This window comes from Bombus impatiens, unplaced genomic scaffold (assembly GCF_000188095.3).
Source record: "Bombus impatiens unplaced genomic scaffold, BIMP_2.2 scf_0406, whole genome shotgun sequence".
Classification (NCBI taxonomy): domain Eukaryota; kingdom Metazoa; phylum Arthropoda; class Insecta; order Hymenoptera; family Apidae; genus Bombus; species Bombus impatiens.
In genome coordinates this window covers 1,362,537-1,369,514 of record NT_176825.1, presented here as the reverse complement: position 1 = coordinate 1,369,514, position 6,978 = coordinate 1,362,537, and the positions used below count along the sequence as shown (strand labels likewise).

The window sequence follows — 6,978 nt, the reverse complement described above, 5'->3', positions numbered from 1 at the left end:
TTTTCTTTTTTTTTCCCCCCCCCCTTTTTTTTTTTTTTTTTTTTAAGTAAAATCAACTCCAATACCGAGTTAATGCTGTTTAACAACGAGAACCTCAGAAACTTGGCACGAACTTTAAATTACTTTAAGAATGTAATCTTACGTGCATTCAGCTGGCTCCATTCAAACAAAGTGAATCGGAACTTTTGAAAAATTGAACGTGCCGTTCTCTCCCGTCGAGCACCATCTCGAATTCCGTTTAATATTCCCTCGAGCGCGTGTCCCTTTGCTTTTAGTTAGAAAAAAGTAAAAGAAAAAAATCATAGGAAAAAGAAAGAAACGAATCTCCCCGGCATGAGGATATTTCATAAATATTTATTCACGGGACATAAAACGTGCAAAGTACAAACAAATACGGTCTAATATCGGATTCGAGTGAAAAATGACTTTTCAAAGGAGGGAAGGTAATTGAATATTTCGCGTCAGTAATATCAGTAGCGACTTTCCTTTCGTCTTGTTTCGCGTATTTACAGGTGTTTGCTGCATCGGGCAATTTCGATATTAAAAATTATTCTGTCAACTTCTGGCTTTTAATTAAAAACATCTACCCCTCGCCCCTCGTACGTGTGCCGTGTTTTTCCTTTTTGTTTTTCCTTCATTTACGACAAACAATGTCGTTACAAAATACTTATTAACGCGGTTCGCTCGTTAACGGAGCGAATCGAAATAAATATATTTCATTGGATTTACAATTAGCAATAATGCTCGATGTACGAAAGGGTTAATTAATTAAGTACGTATCGATTGGCCGGAAGATAGTCTGCATCGTGTAACACGAGCTTCGCTCCGACATGAAATCAGTGGGGCAAGAGGAGTAGCGGCAGGCGGGGAGCAGTCAACCTGCTCGTGTCAGTGATTCTCATTCTATTCGACCGCCATTTTTGATCCAATTATTTTTACATTACATAATCGCAATTTTCCGAACGTTACGCGTTCTCACGCTCGAGATTCTAACCTTTGAGATAAGATTTATATCTATACGCGATTCAGATAAATTTCAGTTTCGGTGAAATTGAGAAGAAATGCCGCGTTAAAACGATTCGGCTCGTTTCAATGTATGATCACCTTCCAAGCTCAAACCCTTTAGAGATCACGATAAGATAACAAGTGTAGAGGAATACGACTCCATCCTTTTCCATCGTTCTCATGAGTACCGTCGTAAATTCCAAATAATAATGCATTGTACGAGCTGGCGTGTTTTGTTTCTGAATAAGCACACTCTTGCGCGTTTGCATAATTCGATACGCGTCGGGGTTTACATTGTATTTTAATTATCTTCATTACGTTACAACTTGTACAAAGTATTTCCCCGTTGAAATTGCAATGCAAATCAACGTTAAAATAGTCAACCGTCAGATGGATAAAAAAATATAACTAATATGTTTCTCTGGTATCTACTTCAACTTCAACGTTTCTTAATTTATTTTTCTTCCTTCGCTTTTTCATTCTCTTGCCGAGTCCCGGTTTCTCTGTATTAGAGAGCGTACATATTATTTTTAATTTATTTACGACCAAGCATCTATCTCGTGAATACGTTTCGACTGTTCCAATTTAGAAATGGTCTCGAATTCGAGGAGATTTAATTTCGGGCTTTAATTTCACTGGCGTTTGATTCGAAGTTGAATTTTCATTTCTCGAAAATCCTGCGTCGCTACGTTTTTCATATTTTTTACACGACGTCCTATCAATGCGATTTCCATTAAGCAATGCATTCAAACTTTATGAAAATCAATACGCGACGCGGGCTCGATTTATGTAAATAATACCTGGATATTCTCTTATACCGGATTAAATTTTAGAACATTACCGCTGCAGGCCAACAGAAAAATTCAATTAACGCCGATAACGAATACCGATAAAATTTAATTAACAAGGAAGATTGATAAACCGACTTCACTATCTTGTTTTCAGCCAAAAATATTCCTATATAAACCCATTGTGCGCCAACTATTATTTCAATCGATCCCCTTTTAAAACAAATCTGTAAATTCGTCGAAGGTATGTTTTCTCGTTAAACAACAGCTCGGAAAAAATGTTAACACGAATGTAAATTCTCGACGTAACAAGAATGTTGTAATCGAAAGGTGAAAGCGATCCAGCAACCCAAGTCGGTGATCAAATATAAATTTAACATCCTGAGCATGTCGAATGAAAATATCTACGCTCGATAGTAGCATAATTATTATTGAATATCACTTCTGTTACGGTCTTCGTAATAGCCTAGTTATCAATTTAAAAGTAATCAATTTTCAGCCGAAAGATATATTTATGAATATTTTTCATTGCGTGTCGAAATCGAAAATGATAATGATTGAAACGAAATTGGCCTTGAATTACGAAACATCGCTGGCCGCTTTATCGCGGAGTGATTAATTAAAAACGTCTCAGCGAAGAAGACGTTAATAAAACGTGCTGAATAATGATAAAACTTGACTACGATTATTTATAGGTCGCTCCCAATTAAGTGTCGCCTTAAGCTCCTGAAAAATATTCGACGCTTCGCATCAATTTATCGAGGCAACGTAATTCACTCACGGATTTAATATCATCATTGTTTTCGTTGGGATATACATCTACACATATATACATATATGTGTATATATATATACACACACACACATGTACCATAGAGAAATATTTACTCTAAAAAACACGAGTTTTATCCAATTCCATACACACGAAATCTGTGTGCTGAGTAACAATTTAAAAATGATATAAAACACAATAAACGCGCACAGAGGGCTCGCTTCGCTTACTTTCTATTCAAACTGATTCCCGCTGTATGCAGAAATGGATGCAACGATGCCGAGTAAATGAAAATCTACCACTCTCGGTTATTGCTTACGTTTCAGTAACGGGCTGGTGAATATATCTGACGATAATGAAATCATTTCTCTTTGTAAGCATTAGAGACAATGATAATTTTCATATAATTCGCGTAACTTTTGCTATTCCAGTGTATCGAATATTTTACGTAAAACAGAAACAACATAATGCTCAAGTTCTCATTAAAACGTTACAACGTTAATTATATTATTATTAAACTTGCGTATTCGCCATTCAAATGTTAAATAGTTTTAATAATTCTGAATAATGTCGAACACTGTATATAAAACATAGTAACAATTTTAAAAATCGCATTTGAAAAATATCAATCGATAGAAGGAGTATAAAATGTGGATGCAACTTGAAGTCTACCTTATCGACGGTCAATATGCATGGGTTGTTATCAAGTGAATTCGCGTACACTGTGCAGCAGACAGATATTCCGAAAGCCTGTCCGAATATAAACGTCAAGTGTATGTTATCGTGGATCGTACAACGTATCGATATTTGCTTCCCTGCAACTCATTTCACATTAGAGCTAGGTTAACATGTTCATCTGCGACGGTAATGACGACAATACCAATGATCGCATTCCAACCGGCAATGATGAATCGTATCTTGTGACGCATATTAGCTTTGCGATTCACGAAAACGCAATATCATCGAATTGCGTCGCGTAATTTGCCCTATACTTCCTACTTACTTCTAGCATCGTAATTAACCGAGAACCGCTTTGCCGGATTCCACGTAATTTAGATAATAACTAAAATACCGCCAGAATCGTAAAGTTAACATTATCATATTTACGTTTCACGTTTTACATTGCCTGATAATGTAACATTTCCCATAAATTGTACCGTATTACTTATCACGATTAAAATCACTCAGTTCACGGAATTTAATAAAGTATTGTGTTCTTCTGTAGAATTACATGTTATATCATGTATCCACAACGAACAAAATTGCAGTATGTAGGAAAGTCAAGTACTATCGTTTTTTTAATGAATTAAAATATTATTTGCTTTTTTTACGAATGCATCGAAATGCATATTAAATCGAGAAATCGATATACAGATTTCAAACTAAAACCACCAATTTAAATTCAAATTAAAATTCCATTCGATATATATATATATATTGAAAATGTTTTACTATTCTTCGAAAGTTCTACAATTGGAGAAACGTAATATATTTAGAACCGGTATTTATATGTGTTCGAGAAGTTTCAATACGAAAACGCCGGATTCTTTACCGCTTCTCCGATCTATATCAATTTTCGAACTCGAATAATATTATTTGCTATTTTAAATTCAAATAATATAACCGAGGGTGTAATTAATTATTCTTTCGTTGGGAGAAAGAATTTCAAACGATGGAATTATCTGGATAGTCACGTATCACAGTACACTCCGTTATCGAATATCGATAATGAAAATTTAAAGGGCCTTCGACGCTTTCATTTTCCTCTTCACATCGCTTTGTGATAATCCGAGATCGTTCGTAGAAGAAGATTATCGTTAACCCTTTCCTGTGTGTCGTTAACTCACGTCTCGCGTGATGTATATGAAATTAATATTAAAATCTCGGAAAAATTGTTCGAGTGATTAGAAGGAATAAATTGGTTAAACGAAAGATGACAGATCGAATTTCAAGCTAATAAAATCATATCATACTACAGAATCGACTAGATACGAGTTTATCGTTGATAATAACTGTTTACGCATATCTCGTATTATGTGTTCCTCCATCATCCTTCTCTCTAAGTCTGAACCTATTCGGATCGTTCTACTTGTAACGTTGGCATATTGTACGCGCATCTTGTGTCTAATTACAATTTCGTTCGTCTGCTCGTAGCCTATTGTTCCCGCGTATAATAGACCATTCGATTTTACTATGTTCCCCATTTCTGTGCTTGCTCGCGTAGCCACCAGCCATTTATTTATTCGTCCTCGCCACTTAACCTTACGGATATATTCATGATTCACCAGTAACAGATCATTTCCTCGTCCGTGATCCGGACCGGTGTATTGTACGTGTTCAATGGCAGCCGATAACTAACGAAACATCGTTCCACTGACAGCATTGCAATGATCGACGTTTATAGTTGCACTTACGATTCATCCAGCTGAGGATATTCGCTGACGCTCCTCTTTCTTTCCTTTTATATCTTTTCTCTCGTTTTTGCTTTTGCGAATATTTCTTTACAAGGCTGAAATAATGAAAGAATTTTTAATCTTTCTTTGATAAAGTTTTACGAAACAGAATAAAACGTTACTTTCAATTGATTTTACTGTCATCGTCGTCCGAAAAACGAAAAGGAAACGTGCATATATCGTTGCCACTTGCAGGCCGACAGGAATGCACAGTGAGAAATTCGATCGTAAAAATTAACGACCCCGTTCACAGTGATTACTTGGCGAAACTATTACGACTGACATTATTGCCGACTTTATTGCCTAATTAGTTTGTACTCGTTAACGAGCCGGGTTATCAAATTAACCTTGTAAACTGTCCAACTCTCGCGTACGTGCTCGTTGCTGAAAAATACCGGAGAAAGTGAAAAAAAGAAAGGAAAAATGATCGTATGCCGATAAATGTTAAAAATCAGGGGGACAATTTGTCTTGCTTTCTCCAAAAAAAAAAACTCCGAACGTATATAAAGCGTCATATAAGCGCCACTTAATAACGAACATAAACTCCCGTGCCGGTCAAGTATCATCCAAGTAGCGATCGATAATTTCCAAATATATAATAGCTACTCGAAAACCACTCGCATAGTATAAATAACCGAAGAAGCGGAAATACGTTCTATTCGATGAACGAACAAAGAAAGAACATCCACAGATGGGATAAAAGGATATGAAAAAGCAAGTAGAGAAGCAAGGAAGAAGAAGAGAAATCAAATAAGGGACAGCGTATAAAACGAGAATCGTTCGATGAAAGAGGCTGTAGATTGGAGTAAATTCACTTTATTACTTCATGAGTAAGCAAGAGACAAGGGAAGCGAGTAGTTTATTGAGAATTACTGTGATAAATAAGGCGGGAGCAAGCAGTGGAAGAGGTTACACCGAAGAGTGGGGAATGGCAACGCGAGGAGAACGATCTCTACTCCATGGATACTCCTCGTAATGTGCACCGTATGCAGCTACATCTACTTACACGCATACGCCAGCATCCCTCGCTGCATACGTTTACGCGTGTTTCGTGTAAACGCTCCCTCCCCCCCTCCACCCCCTTTGCACGCGCGCGCGTATTTATATGATGCACTATTCAAGTGCGCGTGCGGAGAATTCAGTTTCGTGTGTGCACACCAACGATACGTGTATAGACGGTGTTTCACCAACAGGGTACACTCGAGCAGCGTTAAATAGACTCTTGTATTCACGATAAAGTTATTTTTATGACTCGTCGAGAAGACATTCGTCGAGTTATTCTCCATGAAAAAGCATCAGGCAACAATTTCGGTTGCAACAGCCTCGGGAAGGAAGAACAGCTGGGGAAGGTGCGCAGGGGGATAGGAATTCTTCGGTGGTGGAATAGAGCGACCACGAAGAGACACGAAGAAATGGAACGCGCTATAGAGAATGAATTAAGTGAGACAGAGGTAGATATAGGGGAGGCCATAGGGTGTGTGTACACACAAATCCACAGAGACCGAACGGTCAATGCTTGCTGCACTGTCACACAAATATGACACCAGGATCGAACGGAATTCAATACTGGTTTGAAATTTGTAATCAGATTGACGGCGAATTTCCGATGAATCGTGACAACATCATCTACATATATGGAGAGGACGGAGATATTCGGATGACAGATGCAAATGTAATCCGACTTGCATTCCATATATTATTTCACTTTGCCATGTGTACCGGCCCCGTATTTGTGTACTTTGTGATACGATGGACATTGTTGCACCCGTGATTTTGCTACAATGTACTTTTCAACGTTTCGATAGCGGCGCGTATCGGAAACCGATAAGATTGGAATTATGGCTTGTAATATTAACCCCCGAGCTAATATTACCGCGAACCCGCTTATATTTTTATAAAAACGTACGAGTATAAACTGTCGTGGCTTTTTTACCAGCCTCTTCACTAATTCACAGGCGCG

General features: G+C 37.5%; 1 protein-coding gene across 4 annotated transcripts in view; it reads right to left on the bottom strand.

The window, feature by feature from the left end:
- Nucleotides 1-6,978, bottom strand: part of LOC100746223 (mastermind-like domain-containing protein 1) — a 174,402-nt gene that overhangs the window by 36,242 nt on the left and 131,182 nt on the right. The window lies entirely within an intron of this gene.